The sequence below is a fragment of the Rattus rattus genome, chromosome 5 (assembly GCF_011064425.1).
Source record: "Rattus rattus isolate New Zealand chromosome 5, Rrattus_CSIRO_v1, whole genome shotgun sequence".
In the NCBI taxonomy this organism is placed as follows: Eukaryota; Metazoa; Chordata; class Mammalia; order Rodentia; family Muridae; genus Rattus; species Rattus rattus.
The window spans coordinates 58,784,581-58,808,844 of record NC_046158.1 but is presented as its reverse complement, the minus strand read 5'-3'; the positions used below and the strand labels follow the sequence as shown (position 1 = coordinate 58,808,844).

The 24,264-nt window shown below is 38.6% G+C and overlaps 1 pseudogene; it reads left to right on the top strand.

The window, feature by feature from the left end:
* The first annotated feature begins 20,288 nt into the window (after positions 1-20,288).
* Positions 20,289-20,853, top strand: LOC116900845 (annotated as a pseudogene).
* Positions 20,854-24,264: the final 3,411 nt, after the last annotated feature.

Here is a 24,264-nt window from a genome sequence, read left to right as displayed (position 1 = left end):
ATTCTATGAGATCGGACCTATATTTAATTCTACTTGGATGACCAAAGACCTGACACTAGATAGCCCAGGGTCCTAGGGAAAACCAGATTTTACTGTTCTATAAAAGGAATCTACGCAGGTCACTCAAGCTGCAGGTCCCCTGCGGTCCAGACACCTCCCAGATCTGAAGGGACCTAGTCAACAGCTCCCTGCACCCAAATCCCACAGGAGGGAGAGCTAAACCTTCAGAAGGACAGACATGCCTGGGAAGCCAGAAGAAACTACACTCTGCCCACATTTCTGACTTCAGAGGAAAACACCTAATGCCATCTGGGACCCCTGTGCACAGGGATCTGGGAAAAGGCAGGGCAGGCCCTTCTGGTTGCGGCCCTCACAGAGCTCAAACACAGCCCCCCAGGAGCAGCTTCAGCCCCAGGACCAGAGGTAAGACCAACTTTTCTGCTCCAAATGACCTGCCTGGTGGACTCAGGACACACAGAGGCAAAATTCCTCTGGGACTGGACACTTCCAGTTTTTAGCTTGAACCTTGCTGATCCCAGCCCACAGCTCCCTGCTCCCAGGGAGAGCTTACCGCCCAGACAGGTGGGCACTCCTGAGACTGCAGAGCTGGAGAGACCACAAATACTGCCCACCCCTGCCCACATCCTGGCCCAAGAGGAAACTGTATATGGCCTCTGGGAACAGGAAGATAGGGGCATTCAAGTGGCAGGTCCACTATGGTCCAGATGCCACCTGGATCTGAAGGGACCCAGTCAACAGCTCCCTGCACCCACGCCTGGAAGACACGCCTGGGAAGCCAGAAGAGACTGCACTCTGCCCACATTTCTGACTCCAGAGGAAAATACTTAACTCCATCTGGGACCCCTGTACACAGGGGCCCAGGAAAAGACAGGCAGGCACTTCTGGTTGCAGCCCTCATAGAGAGCTCAAACGCAGCCCCCCAGGAGCAACTTCAGGCCCAGGACCACAGGTAACACCAAATTTTCTGTCAAGTGACCTGCCTGGTAGACTCAGTACACACGCCCACAGGAACAGTTGAAGACCAGTAGGCAGGAAAGAATACACGCCTGAAAGCAGAACACTCTGTTCCTATAACTGGCTGAATGAAAACAGGAAAATAGGTCTACAGCACTCCTGACACACAGGCCTATAGGATGGTCTAGCCAATGTCAGAAATGGTAACACCAGAGACAAGCTGATGGTGTGAGACAAGCTCAGGAATGCAAGCAACAGTAACTAAGACTACATGGCATCATTGGAGCCCAATTCTCCCACCAAAGCAAACACTGAATATCCAAACACACCAGAAAAGCAAGATCTTGATTCAAGAAAGACATAAAGAACTCCCTTAGAGAAATGCAGGAAAACATAAATAAACAAGTAAAGCCTATAGAGAGGAATCACAAAAATCCCTGAAAGAATTTCAGGAAAACACAATCAAACAGGTGAAGGAATTAAAAATGGAAATAGAAGCAATAAAGAAAGCACAAAGGGAGACAACACTAGATATAGAAAACCAAAGGAAGAGACAAGGATCTGAAGATACAAGCATCACCAACAGAATATAAGAGATAGAAGAAAGAATCTCAGGAGCAGAAGATTCCATAGAAATCATTGAATCAACTGTCAAAGATAATGTAAAACGGAAAAAGCTACTGATCCTAAACATACAGGAAACCCAGGATTCGATGAGAAGATCAAACCAAAGGATAATAGGTATAGAAGAGAGTGAAGACTCCCAGCTCAAAGGATCAATCTATATCTTCAACAAAATCATAGAAGAAAACTTCCCTAACCTAAAGAAAGAGATGCCCATAAACACACAAGAAGCCTACAGAACTCCAAATAGATTGGACCAGAAAAGAAACTCTTCTCATCACATAATAGTCAAAACACCAAATGCACAAAACAAAGAAAGAATATTAAAAGCAGTAAGGGGAAAAGGTCAAGTCTGGTGTAATTCTGATTGGTCAAGACAGACCTATCAAAATTACACCAGACTTCTCACAAGAGACTATGAAAGCCAGAAGATCCTGGACAGATGTCATACAGACCCTAAGAGAACACAAAAATGCCAGCTCAGGTTACTGTATCCAGCAAAACTCTCAATTAACATAGATGGAGAGATGAAGATATTCCATGACAAAACCAAATTCATACAATATCTTTCTACAAATCCAGCCTTACAAAGGATAATAAATGGTAAAGCCCAACAGAGGAGGCAAGCTACACCTTAGAAAAAGGGAGAAACTAATCGTCTTGGCAAAAAATAAAGAGAAGAAAAGCACAAAACCATAATCTAACAACCAAATACAAATATAACAGGAAGCAATAATCACTATTCCTTAATATCTCTCAACATCAATGGTCTCAACTCCCCAATAAAAAGATATAGATTAACAAACTGGATACGCAGTGAGGACCCTGTATTCTGCTGTCAACAGGAAACACACCTCAGAGACAAAGACAGACACTACCTTAGAGTGAAAGACTGGAAAACAAACTTCCAAGCAAATGGTCTGAAGAAGCAAGCTGGAGTAGCCATTCTAATATCGAATAAAATCAATTTTTGATCAAATGTCATCAAAAAAGATAAGGAAGGACACTTCATAATCATCAAAGAAAAAATTCACCATGATGAACTCTCAATCCTAAATATCTATGCTCTAAATAAAAGGACACCTACATACATAAAAGAAACCTTACTAAAGTTCAAAGCACACATTGGACCACACAAAATAATAGTAGGAAATTTCAACACCCCACTCTCATCAATGGACAGATCATGGAAACAGAAATTAAACACAGACATAGACAGACTAAGAGAAGTCATGAACCAAATGGACTTAACAGATATTTATAGAACATTCTATCCTAAAACAAAAGGATATACCTTCTTCTCACCACCTCATGGTACTTTCTCCAAAACTGACCATATAATTGGTCAAAAACAGGCCTCAATAGATACAGAAAGATAGTAATAATGCCATGCATCCTATCAGACCACCACAGGCTAAAGCTGGTCTTCAATAATAATAAGGGAAGCACGCCCACATATACATGGAAGTTGAACAATGCTCTACTCAAGGATAACCTGGTCAAGGAAGAAATAAAGAAAGAAATTAAAGACTTTTTAGAATTTAATGAAAATGAAAGTACAACATACCCAAACTTATGGACACAATGAAAGTTGTGCTAAGAGGAAAACTCATAGCTCTGAGTGCCTGCAGAAAGAAACAAGAGAGAGAATATAGCAGCAGCTTGACAGCACACCTAAAAGCTCTAGAACAAAAAGATGTAAATACACCCAGGAGGAGTAGAAGGCAGGAAATAATCAAACTCAGAGCTGAAATCAATCAAGTAGAAACAGAAAGGACTATACAAAGAATCAATAGAACCAAAAGCTGGTTCTTTGAGAAAATCAACAAGATGGATAAACCCTTAGCCAGACTAACCAGAGGACACAGAGATTGTGTCCAAATTTACAAAATCAGAAATGAAAAGGGAGACATAACTACAGAATCAGAGGAAATTCAAAAACTCATCAGATCCTATTACAAAAGCTTATATTCAACAAAACTTGAAAATGTGGAAGAAATGGACAATTTCCTAGACAGATACCTGGTACCAAAGTTAAATCAGGAACAGATAAAACTGTTTAAACAAACCCATAACTCCTAAAGAAATAGAAGCAGTCATTAAAGGTTTTCCAACCAAAAAGAGCCCAGGTCCAGACAGGTTTAGTGCAGAATTCTATCAGACCTTCATAGGAGAACTCATACCAATACTATCCAAACTATTCCACAAAATTGAAACAGATGGAGTGCTACTGAATTCCTTCTATAAAGTCACAATTACTCTTATACTTAAACCACAAAAAGACCCAACAAAGAAAGAGAACTTCAGACCAATTTCCCTTTTGAATATTGACACAAAAATACTCAATAAAATTCTGGCAAACGTGAATCCAAGAGCACATCAAAACAATGATTAAGTAGGCTTCATCCCAGGCATGCAGTGATGGTTTAATATATGGAAAACCATCAACTTAACCCACTATATAAACAAACTGAAAGAACAAAACCACATTATCATTTCATTAGGTGCTGAGAAAGTGCTTGACAAGATTAAACATCCCTTCATAATAAAAGTCCTGGAAAGAATAGGAATTCATGGTCCATTCCTAAACATAGTAAAAGCCATATACAGCAAACCAATACCTAATATTAAACTAAATGGAGAGAAACTTGAAGCAATCCCACTAAAATTAGGGACTAGACAAGGCTGCCCACTCTCTCCCTACTTATTCAATATAGTTCTTGAAGTTCTAGCCAGAGCAATCAGACAACAAAAGGAGATCAAAGGGATACAGATTGGAAAAGAAGTCAAAATATCACTATTTGCAGATGATATGATAGTATATTTAAGTGATCCAGAAAGTTCCACCAGAGAACTACTAAACCTGAGAAACACCTTCAGCAAAGTGGCTGTGTATTAAAGTAACTCAAATAAATCAGTATCCTTCCTCTACACAGACTAGAAACAAGCCGAGTAAGAAATTAGGGAAACTACACACTTCATAATAGTCCCAAATAATATAAAATACCTCGGTATGACTTTAACCAAGCAAGTGAAAGATCTGTATGATAAGAACTTCAAGCCTCTGAAGAAAGAAATTGAAGAAGACCTCAAACGATGGAAAGATCTCCCATGCTCATGGATTGGCAGGATTAATATAGTAAAAATGGCCATTTTACCAAAAGCGATCTACAGATTCAATGCAATCCTCATCAAAATACCAATCCATTTCTTCAAACAGTTAGACAGAACAATTTGCAAATTCATCTGGAATAACAAAAAACCCAAGATAGCTAAAACTATCCTCAACAATAAAAGGACTTCGAGGGGAATCACTATTCCTGAACTCAAGCAGTATTACAGAGCAATAGTGATTAAAAAAACAACAACAACAACAAAAAAAAAAAAAAAAAAAAAAAAAAAAAAAAAAAAAAAAAAAAAAAAACAAAAAAAAAAAAACAAAACTGTATGGTATTGGTACAGAGACAGACAGATAGAGCAGTGGAATAGAATTGAAGACCCAGAAATTAACCCACACACCTATGGTCACTTGATTTTTGACAAAGGAGCCAAAACTATCCAATGGAAAAAAGAAAGCTTTTTCAGCAAATGGTGCTGGTTCAACTGGAGGTCAGCATGCAGAAGAATGCAGATCGATCCATTCTTATCACCCTGTACAAAGCTTAAGTCCAAGTGGATCAAGGACCTCCATATCAAACCAGATACACTCAAACTAATGAAGAAAAAGTGGGGAAGAATTTCGAACACATCGGCACTGGAGAAAATTTCCTGAACAAAACACCAATGGCTTATGCTCTAAGATCAAGAATCGACAAATGGGATCTCATAAAACTGCAAAGCTTCTATAAGGCAAAGGACACTGTGGTTAGGACAAAACAGCAACCAACAGATTGGGGAAAGATCTTTACCAATCCTACAACCGATAAAGGGCTTATATCCAAAATATACAAAGACCTCAATAAGATAGACTGCAGGGAGACAAATAACCCTGTTAAAAAATGGGGTTCAGAGCTAAACAAGGAATTCACAGCTGAGGAATGCCGAATGGCTGAGAAACACCTAAAGAAATTTTCAACATCTTTAGTTATAAGGAAAATGCAAATGAAAACAACCCTGAGATTTCACCTCACACCAGTGACAATGGCTAAGATCAAAAACTCAGGTGACAGCATATGCTGATGAGGATGTGGAGAAAGGGGAACACTCCTCCATTGTTGGTGGGATTGCAGACTGGTACAACCATTCTGGAAATCAGTCTGGAGGTTCCTCAGAAAATTGGACATTGAACTACCTGAGGACCCAGCTATACCTCTCTTGGGCATATACCCAAAAGTTGCCCCAACATACAACAGAGACACATGCTCCACTCTGTACATAGCAGCCTTAGTTATAATAGCCAGAAGCTGGAAAGAACCAGATGCCCTTCAACAGAGGAATGGATACAGAAAATGTGGTACATCTACACAATAGAGTATTACTCAGCTATCAAAAACAATGACTTTATGAAATTCATAGGCAAATGGATTGATCTGGAAAATATCATCCTGATTGAGGTAACCCAATCACGGAAAAACACACATGGTATGCACTCATTGATAAGTGGATATTGGCCCCAATGCTCGATTTACCCTAGATGCAAAGAACACATGAAACTCAAGATGGATGATCAAAATGTGAATGCTTCACTCCTTCTTTAAAAGTGGAACAAGAAAACCCTTGAGAGGGAATAAGGAGGCAATGTTTAGAACAGAGGCAGAAGGAACACCCATTCAGAGCCTTTCCCACATGTGGCCCATAAATATACAGTCACCCAACTAGATAAGATGGATGAAAGAAAGAAGTACAGGCTGGCAGGAACCGGATGTAGATCTCTCCTGAGAGACACAGCCAGAATAGAGCAAATACATAGGCGAATGCCGTCATTAAACCACTGAACTGAGAATGGGACCCCCGTTGAAGGAATCAGAGAAAGGACTGAATGAGCTTGAAGGGGCTCGAGACCCCATATGAACAAGAAGCCAACCAACCAGAGCTTCCAGAGACCAAGCCACTACTCAAAGACTATACATGGACTGACCCTGGGCTCCAACCTCATAGGTAGCAATGAATAGCCTAGTAAGAGCACCAGTGGAAGGGGAAGCCCTTGGTCCTGCTAAGACTGAACCCCCAGTGAACGTGATTGTTGAGGGGAGGGCGGCAATGGTGGCAGGATGGGTAGGGGAACACCCATAGAGAAGGGGAGGTAGAAGGGTTAGGGGAATGTTAGCCCGGAAACCGGGAAACGGAATTACAATCGAAAGGTAAATAAGAAATAAAAAAAGAATTAAAAAAAGGAATCTACAAGTAAAATGACTTATAATGATATTCTCTAATGCTCATAGATTCATGCTTTGTTCAACCATCATCAGATATGTCTCCTCCTGCAGTAGATGGGAATAAACACAGAGATGCTCGGCTAGATATTGTGAAGAAAATAAGAGACTTCAGAACGCATAGGAGATGACTCTGTAAAATCCCTCCTCTCGGGGCTCAGGGACCCTTGTAAAAGACTAGACAGGATTTATGTAATAGTCAGAGGAGATAAAGGAGACGAAGACAATGACTTCTAAACATGGAAGGATGAAACAAACACATGAGTTCACAGCAACTGTGGCACAGATCTTGTACTGGTCATTACCGTACATAAATGGCCCTCCATTCCCAAACCTAGATATATTCTGTAACTGATAACCATTTGCCAATAAAAAATTATTTTTATTTGGAATTTTTTTAATTGGTGGAATCTAACTGGTATAAACAAACTACTCTTGAGAGTAGAATAAATGCCGGGCAGTAGCTGCCAACAGAAAATGAACTCATTACCATCATTGGAAGTTCCTTGTCTCATAATGTCTTGTTGGGGTTTGTTCCTTTTTCCTTTTCTTTTTGTTTGTTTGTTACTCTACAAATTCTCTGTTTGTTAATCATGCCTTCCAGTTTTGTGTTTTCATGTGATTTCTGAGTGTGCAAATAAGTGGGTATTTGTATCTATATCTGTTTCTTATGCCCTTTAGGGACTTTTCTTTCAGTTTGTTTGTTTTGTACTATTCCAACTTGTTTGTTTGTCTTTTATCATATTATTTTATCATCCCTTAGATTCCTGTTTGTTTTGTAAGGAGAGACAGGAAGGGGGTAAATAAACGTGGGAGGGTGATTGACAGTAACTGGGAGGACTAGAAGGAGAGGAAGCTGTAGACAGAAAATATTATATGAAAAAAAATCTATTTTACAATGTACACTGAGTTTGTTGTTAAAGTATCAGGCTTTTAGGGTGAGTTTAGAAATAGGTCTCATAAAAACACATTCCAATTACTGACCGAATTATAAGACTTATTTAACTTTGTAATGGATAAGCCCAGTTTCAAGCTGTAAGAGATTAATTTCCAATCCAACTTTTTTTGACCTCAAACCTGAATGAAAATGGAACTGACTTCCAAGTTAGAAGAAAATAATTTAGATCAGTCAGGTTATTGTTTTAAATATTTAGAAAATTAACTCATTTCTAGATATTGTATTTATTAAATATGATGAGGGGATGGAATGATAGGTCAGCGTTTAGAACATAGTATTTCTCCTGAAGGGAACATGAACTTCCAACATCCTCATCAGACAGCTCACAGCTGCCGACAGGTCTAGCTCCAGGAAATTCCTCACACTTACTATCCATTTGGGTATTACAATGATGCATACGAGCCCATACTCACATACAGAACAAAAACAAAGAACGAAGCAAACAAACATCTATTTTCAATAAGAGAAAAAAGATGAAGTATGTAATGTATGTAATATCCTCAATGATTCTAGAACTATTATTAAATTATACAATTGGAATAAAGCAGGCATTATGGGTTTTACCTACCAAACAGAGCAGTGAAATCTGGGCATGTGTTTATCTGTTGACTGTTCATGGTTAGTTAAGTGATTTCTGCTTAACCTTCAAGAAAAAAAAATATATATATATATATTTAATAAGATCATATAGTATTTTATGTAACTCCTATTCAAAATTAAAGTTGAATTTAGCAGAAGAATGTTTTAAAATGTAGAAGAAATTTTTGTAATACATGTAATTATATCATCTCATCACAAGACTCGGAAAATTATCTCCTTCTGTACTTGAGGTCGGGACAACTGGTTGAAAATTTTAATTTATTGCCTGGGAGTGGTGGCTCTTATGCCTTTAATTCTAGCACTTGGGAAGCAAGAGTAGGAAAATTTCTGGCTTTGAGGCTAGCTTGGTCTACAGAGAGAATTCTGAGGCAGTTAGGGCTATGCAGAAAAGTCCTGCCTCAAACCAAAAGGATAAAAAAGGAAAAGAAAAAATATAATTGTAAAATCATAACACTTTATAAAGACAGAAGTCATTGGTGGTAAGGTGGGGTCTTAATATCAGAACATTTAGTCTTCAAAAATTTACCATATAAATTTAATTTAGACAGAAGCTTCAAACAATTCAGGGAAACATTTCAGGATGAACAATTGCTGAAGAGGTTAAGCAAGTGGTTTTATGAGTAAGCAGAAGGAAAATGTCATAGGTCCAATTTTAGATTTGTCAACATCATGGTGTAGGAGTGTTCTGGGTAGATCAGAAGAATATGGTCGCAATACATGGCAGAATGTCAAACTCCGTTTATACAAATTCGCAATGTGCTGGAACTTCCCTTTAAGATGATCCCTTGCAAGAGGACAGGTTATAAAATGTCTTCAGTTTGACATTTCTGGTAACTACAGTGCTACTAAGATGAATTCATTTTAAATTTCAAAGATGTCACACACATACATCTACCAAAAATGGACACAGTTTTCTCTAGTTTAAATCCATAACTAGGTAAAATTACCATATGAATTCTCTTTTAATACTTGCAAAATTTGAAAGACCATCTCCTGTTTACTATATATTTGGGGGAAAATCCATAGAAAACAGCTTGGAGCAGACACAGTGAACTGAGTGACCTGGAGAGGAGTGTAGCTGAGTACAGGTAAGCTCAGCTCATAATTTTTACATGTAGTAATCTAACTTTATGGTAATAGTCTTTGTACTTGTATGCTTCCTCGAGATGAAAATGGTGAATCCAGGAAAGCAATAATCACAGTGAAAAATAATCTTTGACAGAAGGAATCCTCCTGCCAAATAAATAAATAAATAAATAAATAAATAAATAAATAAATAAATAAATAAATAAATAAATAAAATAAAGCAGGAACCGAGAGTGGAGTAGAGACTGAAGGAAAGGCCGTCCAGAGACTGTCCCACCTGGGGATCCATCCCATCTGCAGACACCAAACCCAGACTCTATTGCGGATGCCAAAAAGTGCTTACTGACAGAAGCCCAGTATAGCTGTCCCCTGAGAGGCTCCCCAGAGCCAGACCAATGCAGATGCAGATGTACACAGCCAAACAATGGACTGAGCACAGGCACCCCTATGCGGAAGTTCGGGTAAGAACGGAAGGAGCCGAAGGGGTTTGCAACCCCAAGCAAAGAATAATAATATCAACCAACCAGACCCCCCCCCCCATGCTCCCAGGGACTAAACTACCAACCAAAGAGTACACAGGGGGTACCCATGGCTCCAGCTGGATATGTAGCCGAGGACTGCCTTATCTGACATCACTTGGAGGGGATCACCTTAGTCCTGTAGAGGCTTGATGACACAGGGTAGGGGAAGGCTAGAATGCTGAGGCAGGAGTGGGTAGACAGGTGGGGGAGCATCCTCATAGAGGCAGGGGGAGGGAGGAGCAAATAGGGGGTTTGAGGAGGGGAAATTGGGCAGGGGGATAACATTTGAAATGTAAATAAATAAAATAAACAATTTTTTAAAAAGAAAAGGAAAACAACCTTTGTGCCTCAGTCATTTATACTCGCTCTCATAAAAAAAAAATGTCAGGAAGTTGAGGTCATCTTAAACTGCTTAGTACTGTAATGGACAAAAATTACCACTGAAAAAATTTAATATATTATCAGTACTTTGTTTTATTTTTCTCAAAGATTGGCTGAGCTAAGCTCGTATTACAGCTATAAAATGGAAGCAAAAATTTCATTCAGTTAATAAGAAACCATACCAAGTATGCTACAAACATACATTTATCTGGGTTCAGAGAAATTCTCAAGTTCATTAACTTGGCATCAAGAATATTGTTCCTCTGTGTGTTTGAAACACAAACACAAAAATTAAATGCATTTTTAATCACAAAAATTATGGAAGAGGCTGTTTTCTAGTCAAAATTTTATTCTCTCCTAAAGCAAAGTTAAGAAAATGAGAAGACAAACACAGATTAAGCTAATTTCTTCATTACATTATTACTACCCTATGATGTACCGTAGGGACCTAGGGATGCACTTATGCATATTAAAAGATCAGTGAAGAATAACCTTGCATTAAAGGAAGCAGACACGGTTGATTTAAAGATCGCTTTTGGTGCAGTAACAATATCAGGGTAATTAAGGTGTATAGGACAAATCAGTTTTTAAGAATACATCATATACCATTTTATAGTTCAAGATGCATGCTGATAAAAAGAAAATATATATAGTTATATATATACAGTAAATACATTTTGCACATTAAACTTGTGATATCAGACTGCAGTGCTTATTTTTAGTTTTCTCCTAAGAGCTCTGTTTGCTTAAGCTGCTCTGGTTTTGTTTGAGTTATTATTTGTGGAATCCCTACTATATGTCTGTACTTTTCATACCTTACATAATTTAAAGCTTGTCAAAATACTGTGAAGCTGAAATTTCTTGTTTCTAAATTAGAAATCAAGTTGATAGACAGGTTACATATGAGCTGTTATGCCATCATATCACATTTAAATGTAACATTCCAGTAGATCTGCTCGATTCCATTTTGCAATTGTTCCTGTCTTCAGTTTTTGGCTACTAAAGTGTATTATATATTCACCTCCAGAAACACAAGTTACATATAAGTTAGTTTTATCCCACAAATATTCCTGTTCACACAACTCTAAGATAACCACTATGTTCTCATCTGCACAAGATTTGATGTATGTATGTATGTATGTATGTATGTATGTATGGATATGTGGGTGGATGGGTGGATGAATGGGTGGATGGATGGATGGAGAAATGATAGATGGATGGATAGATAGATAGATAGATAGATAGATAGATAGATAGAATGATAGAAGTGAAGAGGCTGTATTCATAAGCTAACACACTATATAAAGAAGAACTCTTAAGTTATATAATCAGTGTGCACTTTTAAAATTGAAATTCTGTTGTTTATTTTCTTTCATTTCATGAAATTTATTTACTTTATGTTCTGGTTCATATGGTGATAATTTTCTATATTTGGCTTCTACAATCAAAGAACAGACACTGCATTTGGTAAATAAAATAGCACTTTTATCCCTGGCTGGCATTGTTATTCAGCAGTAATAAATAAATTCTAATATTCACCCCTAAATATAGCAGGGGGAGAGTGTGTGGGTGAAAAAGGTGAGTTGTTTGTTCAGATCCATGACCTCACATCACCAGCTCTCAATTACAGAGTGGGAGAGAGTGCGGCTTTGGATTCGCATCCAGAAGCAAGGCTGAGAATTCATGGTGCTTAGAGGGCTAATTTTAGGAAACAGGAAAAGATGCCACCATGACCTCACAGCCTATTACAACAAGCTGAGTCATTGAGCTGTGCAGGTCAACCATATATCAGCATAGGTCAGCTGAGCCAGGAGGTCAATTAGCTTTCTATCACATCAGTCTGAATTAACCCTTCCATGGCCCTCAGTCAGTCATCCATTCCTACACCTTGCAAGACCTTACCCACACATGGCTTAGAAGTACACTGAGTAACTCATAGTTGCAGGAAGTGCTAATATTTCATCCATCCATTACAGTTCAGTATATTCTTTATACTCTAATGTGCAAGATGTGGCCTTCTGTTAAGATCTTACACATTATTTATTCCAAGTTCATATTTACAAACTTCACAGACAAACTTGTTTCAAAAGGTTCGTTAAATGGTAATTTCATTTTTTGTTAACTAATTTCTCATACTATTGTTTTATTTTATTAAATACATTAATTTTAAAGGGTTTAGGCAATAATGACATGCTTATGAAATATGTATATTCCACATAATTATGGAAAAGTATTGCATTATGTGATAGATATTAAAGTAAAATTTCCTCACAATGTTTTGCTTGCTAAATATGTTTACTTATTTAATAACTTATTTACTTGTTTGTAAATAGCGATATGACAAGAATATGTTAAGAATATGGAATAATTTCCAAGTATGTAACAATGTAAATTGAGATTAAAATTGTAAATTTTTAAAACTATAAGTTTGGAATAGGTTATGGAAAATAATGTTTGTTGAAATAATTTTTCTTGAGAAAGACAAAATTTATTTTTATCTCTAAAGTGGTCCTTAAATTCTTTTTATGCTGTTGGTGTTAGCATAACAAAGAAATATTTTAGTTAATAGCCTACAGAAGACTTGTCAGGACTGAAATATGATTAAGTCTTATCAACTCATATTTATTTATTTAATATTACTTTACTAATTAAAAATCTTAAATATTTAGTTGAAAGGGGGTATTTTAGCTAAACTTTTATACATACATAAAACATAGTTCAAAACAAAGATAAGTTAGAATACTGGTGTAATTATAATGAAAATTAATGATGAAGTTAGGAAGATTTCAGACCTTGGATTAATGTTGCAAGTGAAGAACAAGTAGTGTAATCGTCTTCCTGTTGAATGAATCTTAAGTCCAAGTAGAAAGCTGTTGATTACCATGGAGATATAGAGGCCACCATTGTTCCCGCGGGCTACCATGTCATGACATGCTTTGTTATGGTTCATGAGTTTTGAAGCTGGATAGAACTAAGGATTTTTCTCGCTGGAAAGTTAGCTAGCATATCACTTTCTGGTACTATAAAATACAGTCCACAAGAAGAATGTTCTCAGGTCCTCATATCCAACAGGCATTGAGTCTAAAGTGCATTGTGTCTTCAGGAACAAGCGCTTACCTTCAACTCTGAGAGAGAGACTAGCAAGGTCCACAGTAAAGGCCTATAATGTCTGAGGAGTCTCATGTACTCCTGTGATCAACAATCCAAGAGGAGTTCACATTGGGGTTTTTGTTACGTTGTCTGTGGCTTTCCAGGGAATGTTGTAAGCCCAAGTAAGACAGCTTCATTTTGACTGTGTATGCATGTGATGTATATGTGTATATGTATGTATGCATGTGTAAGTGTATGTGTGTACACAGTCTATTCTATTGTGTACATCTTAAGTAAGTAATAACATGATTCCTTATGGCCTTTTCAGACATTCATAGTGTTGATTTCCCATTTTCCTGACCTCTTCTTCTGTACTGACAACTCTCCCTCAATCCAATTAAAAGCGCCTACTCATGTTATAGATTTCTCCCTTGTAAATAAGTTACATCCTCATCTCCTATATAGTGGTCTATCTTTATGTTGCCTTTTACTTTCCTTGTTTCTGTAGTTACTCCAGGTAATATACTCACATCTGAATATTTTCCTGGGAAGCACAGGTGAGAAGGGACATGTAGGATTAGTCTTATTGGTCTAGTTTACTTAAGAAAAGCATCTCTTATAAATATGTGTGAAAATATTGAGAAAGGAATACAAATCCGAGTATGGAATATAAGTAGTGAGAATTGGCAAAAAGGTACTTAAATGATATAATGAAGTTTTATGTTGCATATGCTAATTTTTTAAATTAAATGTAAAAATGTGTGATTCAGCATAATATTCTGGAGCACACATAATAAATGTAATGAATAAATGTAAAACTTGAATGAAGTTTTTCAAGGTCTCTCTAAGCATCATGAAAGCTCTGCTTCTGGCCCATACATACACAGTCACCAAACTAGATAAGATGGATGAAACAAAGAAGTGCAGGCTGACAGGAACCGGATGTAGATCTCTCCTGAGAGACACAGCCAGAATACAGCAAATACAGAGGCGAATGCCAGCAGCAAACCACTGAACTGAGAACAGGACCCCCGTTGAAGGAATCAGAGAAAGAACTGGAAGAGCTTGAAGGGACTCGAGACCCCATATAAACAACAATGCCAAAAAACCAGAGCTTCCAGGGACTAAGCCACTACCCAAAGAATATACATGGACTGACCCTGGGCTCCAACCTCATAGGTAGCAATGAATAGCCTAGTAAGGGCACTAGTGGAAGGAGAAGCCCTTGGCCCTGCCAAGACTGAACCCCAGTGAACGTGATTGTTGAGGGAGGGTGGTAATGCAGGGGGGAGGATGGGGAGGGAACACCCATATAGAAGGGAGGGAAGGGGTTAAGGGATGTTGGCCTGGAAACTGGGAAAGGGAATAACACTTGAAATGTAAATAAGAATTTACATTTAATAAGTTTAATAAAGATAAAAAAGAAGAAGAAGAAGTTTAGCTGAAAGACAACATTGTACCAGCAGGCTAAAAACAAAAACAGACAAACAAAAAAAAAAGAAAGAAAGAAATCTCTGCTTCTCCTAAGTTAAAGTACAAGTCTATTAAAGTAAAAGTCAGAAACCAAAATGTCAATCACACTTGTAAGATGAGTAAATGAATTGCTAGGCCTTCCCACAAAGGCTAGTCAGCTCCCAGCCTCTGGGAGAAACTCAGTCCCTTTGCAGAAGAAGGAAACCACTAATATTTAGCCTGAGTATCCAATTACCATAATTAAGATATTTGTGTCTCAGGGAGTTGGCATTTTTGTTGTTATGACTAACATAACAAAAATTTATAGAGTGGAGCTTATTCGTGACACTAAACCAACAAGTGTTTGCTATATGTTGTTTCTTAAGCTTGGAGGAAAAGCAAGTCAGCTCGGTAGCATGTAGTTTATGCCAGATTGAGCCTCCAACCTTCATGAAATAATGATGATGAAGCCATTTACATTATTGAGACATATTATTACAGTGTGCTATGGTGTCATTAGGATTTTTTTCAACATTCAAAATTACTTGAAAATCAAGTCATTTTTTTTTCTGTATGACTATTCATTCTCTATAAAATACACTAAATGTTTAAATCCTTTTAGGAAGGCATTTTCTAAAAATCAATCACACAAAATGTTATAGATGAAGGCTCATAGGGGCTTTTCATTTTTGAAAAATAATTTTTTAAATTCATTTATACTTTCTCAATGGGCTCATTCTTTTTAAAAATTAAGTAGATTTACTTTCCTCTACAAAGAGCCTGAGGAAAAGATTTGGAAATGGAGAAGCTATTGTAGCAAGTGATCTCAAAGAAGAGTAGTGGGTACTAGCACAATTAAAATAAGACAGAAGAAAATTAATATAAAGGTAGATTTTTATTTACAGTCCAGTCATTATCTCCCTCCCCGTCTGCACACTGACAGGTCCTCATCTCGTTGATACTCTGCCCATCTCCAAGAGGATGTCCCCACACCACCACACTCCATCCCACCCGGCCAGACCTCCCCACTTCCTCAGGCCTCAAGTCTCCTGAATGTTAGGTTCATCTTCTCTCAGTGAGGCCAGACCAGGCAGTCCTCTGCTATACATATCATAGCATATGATATACTCATATCAAGTGTTGTAGGCTGCCTGGTTGGTGGTTCAGTGTCTGAGAGATCTCAAGAGTCCAAGTTAGCTAGTTTTCCTATGGGGTCGCCCTCCCCAACTTCTTCCAGCTTTTCCCTAATTCAACCACAGGGATCTCCAACTTCAATTCATTGGTTGGTTGTAAGTATCGGCATCTGTCTCAGTCAGTTGCTTGTTGGACCTCTCAAAGGACAGCCTTGCTAGGCTCTTATCTGTAAGCACACTATAACATCAGTAACAGTGTCAGACTTTGGAGCTTCCCCTTGAGATGGATCCCAGTTTGCGCCTGTCACTGGACCTCCTTCCACTCAGGCTCTTTTCTATTTTTGTCCCTGCAGTTCTGTTGGAAAGTAACAATTCTGGGTCAGAGTTTTTGACTGTGAGATGGCAACCCCACTTTCTATTTGATGTTCCTTCTTTATACTGGAGGTGGACTCTACAAGTTCCCTTTCCCTACTGTTCCCTTGCCCTACTGGGCATTTCATCTAGGAACCCTCACATTCACTCCTGAGAGTCTCTCACCCCTCCAGGTCCCGGGTACAATCTAGAGGGGTCCATCCCCCACCTCTGGTCTCTTGAGGTTGCCTGTTTCCTTTCATTTTTTAAAACATTTTTTATGATTTATGTTTATTTTTATAATCCAGTTTTTTTCTGTTCCCAGTCCACCCTTCAACTGTTTCACTACCCATACCTCCTCACCACTCCAGCCCCATCTCCACCCCAAAAGACCTCTAAACTTCCTGGGGCCTACAGTCTCTTGAGGGTTAGGTGCATCTTCTCTGACTAAACCCAGACCCGGAAGTCCTCTGCTGTATATGTGTTGGAGGCCTTATCTCAGCTGGTGCATGTTGCCTGGTTGGTGATCCAGTGTCTGATAGATCTCGGGGTTCCAGGTTAATTGAGAATACTGGTTCTACTACAGGCTTGCCCTACACCTCAGCTTCCTCCAGCTTTTCCCTAATTCAACCAGAGGGTTCAGCAGATTCTGTGCATTGGTTGGGTGCACATATATGCATCTGACTCTTTCGGCTGCTTTTTAGGTCTTTTGGAGAGCAGTCATGGTAGGTCCCTGTTTGTAAATGCTCCTTATCCTTAGTAAAGGGGTCAAATCTTGGGGCCTCCCCTTGAGCTGGATCTCACTTTGGGCCTGTCACTGGACCTTCTTTGCCTCAGGCTCTTCTCCATTTCCATCCTTGCATTTCTTCCAGGCAGGAAGAATTATAGGTCAGAGCTTTGATTGTGGAATAACAACTCCATCCCTCAATTGATACCCTGTCTTTCTGCTGAAGGTGGGTGCAATAAGTTTCCTCTCCCCACTGTAGGACATTTCATCTAGGGTCCCCTCTTTGAGTCCTGAGGATATCTCACTTCCCAGGTCTCTGGTACATTCTAGAGCATCCTCCCAACCTCCTTCCTGCCGTGGTTGCCTGTTTCCTTTCTTTCTCCTGGTACTTTGGGCGTAAGTCCTTTCCTCCCACCCAATACCAGAACATCTTCCCCTCTCCCCAACTCCATCCCCTTTCCCTCTCCTGTTCTTCTCTCCCTCCCCATCCCATTGTGGTTGCTTTCTTCTTCCTCCCAGATGGGACTCAGGTATTTTCACTTGGGCCCTTCAGCTTGTTGACATTTTTGAGTTCTGTGGACTGTATCTGGAGTATTCTGTACTTTTTTTGCTAATATCCACTTATTAGTGAGAACAAACCATGCATATCCTTTTGGGTCTGAATTAACTCACTCAGGATGATATTTTCTAGTTCCATCCATTTGCCTGCAAAACTCAGGATGTCCTCATTCTTAATAGCTGATGAGTGTTTCATAGTATAAATGAAGGACATTTTCTGCATCCATTCCTCTGTTGAAGATCATCTGGGTTGTTGCCAGTTCTGGCTAAAGGCTGCTATAAACACAGTGGAACATGTGCCCCTGTGTCATGGTAGGGCATCTTTTGGGTATATTCCCAAGAATGGTATTGCTGGGTCTTTAGGTAGGTCTATTCCCACTTTTCTGAGGAACCACCAAATTGATATCCAGAGTGGTTGTACCAGTTTGCAATCCCACTAGCAATGGAGGAGTGTTCCTCTTTCTCCACATCCTTGCCAGCATGTATTGTGACCTGAGGTTTTGATCTTTGCCATTCTGACTGGTGTGAGGTAAAATCTCAGGGTCATTTTGATTTGGATTTCTCTGATCACTAAGGACATTTCTTTAGGAGCTTCTGAGCCATTTCAGATTCCTCTGTTGTGAATTCTTAGTTTAATTCTATACCCCATATTTTGAATGGGTTGCTTGGTATTTTTGTGGTTAGCTTCTTGAGTTCCTTATACATTTTGGATATTAGCCCTCAATCAGATGTGGGGTTAGTGAAGATTTTTTTCCCCAATCTGTAGAATGCTGATTTGCTTTACAGAAGCTTTAAGTTTCATGAGGTCCCATTTATCAATTCTTGATCTTAGAACATGAACCATTAGAGTTCTGCTTAGGAAATTTCCCCCTGTGCCAATAAATTCAAGGCTCTTTCCCGCTTTCTCTTCTCTTAGAATTAGTGGATCTGGTTTTATGTTGAGGTCCTTGATGCACTTGGACATAAGCTTTGAACATGGAGATAAATATGGGTCTATTTTCATTTTCTACATACAGACAGGCAGTTAGACCATCACCATTTATTGAAGATGCTTTCTTTTTTCCATTGTATATTTTTGGCTTCTTTGTCAAAGATCAAGTGTGCATAAGTGTGTGGTTTTATTTCTGCATCTTCAGTTCTGTTCCATTGATCAACCTGCCTGTCTCTGTACAAACTCCTTGCAGTTTATATCACTATTGCTCTGTAGAAGAGCTTGAAGTCAGGGATGGTAATTCCCACAGACCTTCTTTTATTAAGAATTGTTTTCTCTACTCTGGGTTTTTAGCTTTCCAGATGAATTTGAGAATTGGTCTTTCCATGTCTTTGAAGCATTGTGTTAGGATTTTGATGAGGATTGCTTTGAATCTATAGATTGCCTTTGGTAGGATGGCTATTTTTACTGTGTTAATTCTATCAGTCCTTGAGCATGGGATATCTATCCATTTTCTGAGAACTTCTGAGATTTCTTTGAGAGACTTGAAGTTCTTATCATAAAGATCTTTCAATTGTTTGGTTAGAGTTATTCCAAGATATATTATCTGGGGCTATTGTAAAGGAATTTGTTTCACTAATTTCTTTCTCAGCCTGTTTATTATTGTATAAATGAAGGTTACTGATTTATTTAAGTTAATTTTATATATGGCCACTTTGCTGAAGTTGTTTATCAACTGGAGAAATTCTCTGGTAGAATTTTTGAGATCACATACGGAGAAAAATTCATAACATCTGCAAATAGTGATACCTTTAATTCTTCTTTGCCAATTTGTAACCACTTGACTTCTCTTTTTTTGTCATATTATTCTAGCTAGCACTTTAAGTACTATACTGAATAGATATGGAAAGAGTGGGCATCCTTTTCTTGTCCCAGATTTTAGTTGGTTTGCTTCAATATCTGTCCATTTAATTTGATATTGACTGTTGGTTTGCAGTAAATTACTTTTATTATGTTTAGGTATAGGCCTTGAATTCCTGATCTCTCCAATGCTTTTAATATGAATGGTTATTGTAGTTTGTCAAATGCTTTTTCTCATCAAAGGAGATGATTAAGATTTTTTTCTTTGAGTTTGTTTAAATGTGAATTACATTGATGGATTTTCATCTATTGAAAAAAACTTGCGTTCTTGTGATGACGCCTACTTGATCGTGATGAATAATGGTTTTTATGGGTTCTTGGATTTGGCTTGCAAGAATTTTAATGAATATTTTTCCATCAATATTTATGAGCGACATTGATCTGAAGTTCTCTTTTTTGGTAGGGTCCTTGTGTGGTTTAGGTGTTAGAGTAATTGTGGCTTCATAAATGAATTAGGTAGTGTTTCTTCTGTTTCTATTTTATGGAATAGTTTGAGGAATATTGGTATGAGGTCTTCTTTGAAGGTCTGGTAGAATTCTGAACTAAATCCATCTGGCCCTGAGTTTTTTTGGTTAGGAGATTTTTAATGACTTCATTAAAATGGCATCATGTGTGTTGACCTTCCCCTCAACAATGTCGGAAAGGTTCAGAGCAAGGACCCCAAGAGCCAGGACATCTACCTGCAGCTGCTAGTCAAGGTGTACATGTTTCTGGCCAGAAGGACCAAATCCACCCTCAATCAGGTTGTGCTGAAAAGATTGTTTATGAGCACCACTAACCGGATACCTCTGTCCCTGCTTTGAATGATTTGAAAGATGAAGCTTCCTGACCAGGAGAACAAAACTACTGTGGTTGTGGGGAAGGTCACAAATGATGTGCAGATTCTGGAATTTCCCAAGCTGAAAGTATGTGCACTGAGGGTGAGCAGTCAGGCTGAAGTCAGATCCTCAAGGCTGGGGAGAAGATGCTGACCTTCCCTAGGGCCAAGGCACTGTGCTCCTGTTTGGTCCTTGGAAGGGTAGAGAGGTGTACCTACATTTTGACAAGGACCCAGGAACTCCACACAGTCACATTAAACCCTGTGTCCATTCCAAGGGCTGGAAGTTTGAACGTGCTAGTGGTGGAAGTAACAGCCCAGGCTACAAAACTAACCCTGGATCATACTGTAAATAATAAAGCTTTGGATGTTAAAGAAGAAAGAAAGGAAAAGAAAGTTATCTGCTTTTGGTTTAACTTTGGTATGTGGTACCTGCGTAGAAAACCATCCATTTTATCTAGATTTTCCAGTTTTGCTAAGTATAGGTTTTTGTAGTAGGATTTGATGATTTTTTGAATTTCCGCCATTTCTGTCGTTATGTCTCTGTTTTCATTTCTGATTTTGTTCATTTGTTTACTGCGCCATCTGGGCCCTTTAGTTTTTTTGGCTAGGGGTTTATCTATCTTGTTGATTTTTCTCAAAGAACTCGCTTATGGTTTTGCTGATTCTTTGTATTGTTCCATTTCTATTTGGTTGATTTCGGCCTGAGTTTGACTCTTTCTTGCCTTCTACTCGTCTTGGGTGAGTTTTTTTCTTTTTGTTCCAGAATTCTCAGGTGTGCTATTAGGTTGCTAGTGTAGGATCTCTCCAGTTTCTTTACTAGGGCACATAGTGCTATGAATTTTCCTCTTAGCACTGTTTTTATTGTTTTCCATAAGTTTCGGTATGATGTGTCAACATTTTCATTAAATTCCAGGAAGTCTTTAACTTCTCTCTTTTTTTTTTCCATCCTTGAACAAATTATCCTTGAGCAGAGAGTTGTTCAGGTTCCACATGTATGTGGGTTTTCTGTTGCTTTTGCTGTTATCGAAGAACAGCTTTAGGACATGGTGGTCTGATAGGATGCATGGGATTTTCTCAATCCTCTTCTATCTCTTGAGGGTTGTTTTTGACCAATTATATGCTTGATTTTGGAGAAAGAACGAGTGCTGAGAAGGTGTATACTTTTGTTTTAGGGTGAAATGTTCTGTAGATATCTATTAAATCCATTTGGTTCATAACCTCTATTAGTTTCACTGTGTCTCTGTTTAGTTTCGGTTTCAGTGACCTGTCTATTGGTGACAGTGTGGTGTTGAAATCTCCCACTACAATTGTTTGGGCTTCAATGTGTGTTCTGAGTTTTAGTAAAGTTTCTTTTATGAATGTGGGTGCCCTTGCATTTGGGGCATAGATGTTCAGAATTGAAACTTCCTCTTGGTTGATTTTCCCTGTGATGAATATAAAATTCCCTTCCTCATCACACTTGATAACTTTTGGTTCAAAGTCTATTTTAATGGATATTAAGATGGCAACTCCGGCTTGGTTCTTGGGAACAATTGCTCAGAAGATCCTTTTCCATCCTTTCACTCTGAGATGGTGCTGTATTTGTGTTTCTTGTATGCAGTAAAATGCAGGACCTTATTTGCATATCCAATCTGTTAGCCTATGTCTTTTTATAGGTGAGTTGAGTCCATTAATATTGAGAGATAAAGACAGATGACTGTTAGTTCCTGTTATATTTGTTTTTGTAGGTAGCTTTATATGCTTGTGGTTCTCTCCTTTCAGCTTTGGTGTGAGATACTTAATATCTTGTCTTTCCTTTAATAGAGATATCTTCTTCATTTTGGAGTTTTCCTTCTAGAGTCATCTGAGGGCTGGATTAGTAGATAGATACTGATTGAATTTGTTATTTTCCTGGAATATTTTGGTTTCTCCATCTATGTTGATTGAGAGTTTTTCTAGGTATAGTATCCTGGGCTGGCATTTGTCTTCTCTTAGATTCTGCATGACCTCTGACCATGGTCTTCTGACTTTCATAGTCTCTATTTAGAAATGTGGTGTAATTCTGATAGGTCTACCTTTGTATGTTACTTGGCCTTTTTTCCTTGCAACTTTTAATGTTCTTTGTTTGTTCTCTGTGTTTAGTTTTTTGACTATTATGTGACAATAGGATTTTCTTTTCTGGTCCCATTTGTTTGGTATTCTGTAGGCTTCTTGTTCCTTTATGGCCATCTCTTTCTTTGGGTTGGGGAAGTTTTCTTCTATGATTTTGTGGAACATGATTTCAAGTCCTTTGAGCTGGGAATCTTCATTCTCCTCTATTCCAATTATTCTTAGATTTGGTCTTTTCATTGTGTCCTGAATTTCCTGGATGTTTTGCATTAGCAGTATTTTATGTTTTGCATTTTCTTTGATCATTGTGTCAATCTCTTCTACAGTATTTTCTACACCTGAGATTCTCCATTCTAGCTCTTGTATTCTGTTGGTGATACTTACATCTGTAATTCCTTACCTCTTTCCTAGGTTTTCCATTTCCTGCTTTGTCTTCATTTGTGTTTTCTGTATTGTTTCTACTTCCTCTTTTAGGTCTTGGACCACTTTATGCAATTCCTTCACCTGTTTGATTGTGTTTTCCTGTATTTCTTTAAGGGATTTATTTGTTTCTTCTTTAAGGGCTTCTACCTGTTTACCTGTCTTTTCCTGTATTTCTTTCAGTGAGATATTTATATTTTCCTTAAAGGACTCTATTATCTTCAGGGAGTAGGATTTTAGGTCAGCTTCCTGATTTTCAGGTGGGTTGGTATATTCAGGGTTTGCTGTGGTGGGTGAACTGAGTTTTTTATGGTCTTTTGCTTGCCTTTTACCATCTGGTTATCCATAGTGTTTGCTGGTCTGTGTGACTTTTTGTCTGGAGTGTGTCTCCTTTGTTCCTGGGTTGCAACAAGTCTTCTGGTAGGCCTGTTGCCCTGACTGTAGCAGACCTCTTGTGGGGCCTTCCAACTGGAGGGTCTTCAGAGGGGTAGAGAAGCTGCTGATTTATTGCCCTGGCTGCAGTAGTTCTTTTGGGAGGCCTTCAGATTGTTGGATCTTCAGAGGAGCGACAGTCACACTGTTATCCTATGTGAAGCTGTTCTCTGGGGTGGGGGTGGGGATCGGGGCGTCAATGGATTGTGGTTTTTGTTTCCTTGTGTACAGCAGAACTCCAGATAGCCTTTCAGTGTTTTGTGTCAGTTGTGCTACATGTGGCAGAGTTCCTAGGAAGTCTTCAGAATTTGGGGTCAATTGCTCCAATGCCCTGCGTACAGAAGAACTACTGGGATGCCTTCAACCTGTGGTGTCATGGGTGCACTGAATTTCCTGGGATGTCTCTGGTTGTGGTGTCAGATGCTCTGGGTGTAGCAGAGATCTCCTGTGATGCTTCAGGATGTGGTATCAAATATTTTGAGTGCAGTGGTTCTTCTGGTATGCTTCAGGATATGTTCTCAAATGTTCTGAGTACAGCAGATCTTCAAATGCTGATTGCAGCAGATACTCTGGTATGTCTCAGGATATAACCTCTTCCTGGAGCAGACTAGCTAGTAGTCTGGCCCAGGAGAAAGTCATTTCTTTTAATTTTATCTGACCACTACGGAGCAAAGAAAGTTTCATTCCAAGTATAGGAACTCAACTCCTTAAGCAAATGATCTCAAACCATCTGCCAAAATAAAAGAGCTAGTGAAATAGTGCAGTTCTCAGTAGCTCAGTATCTAAAGTCACCAGGGTACTATGTATATTGTAATAAAGTTATT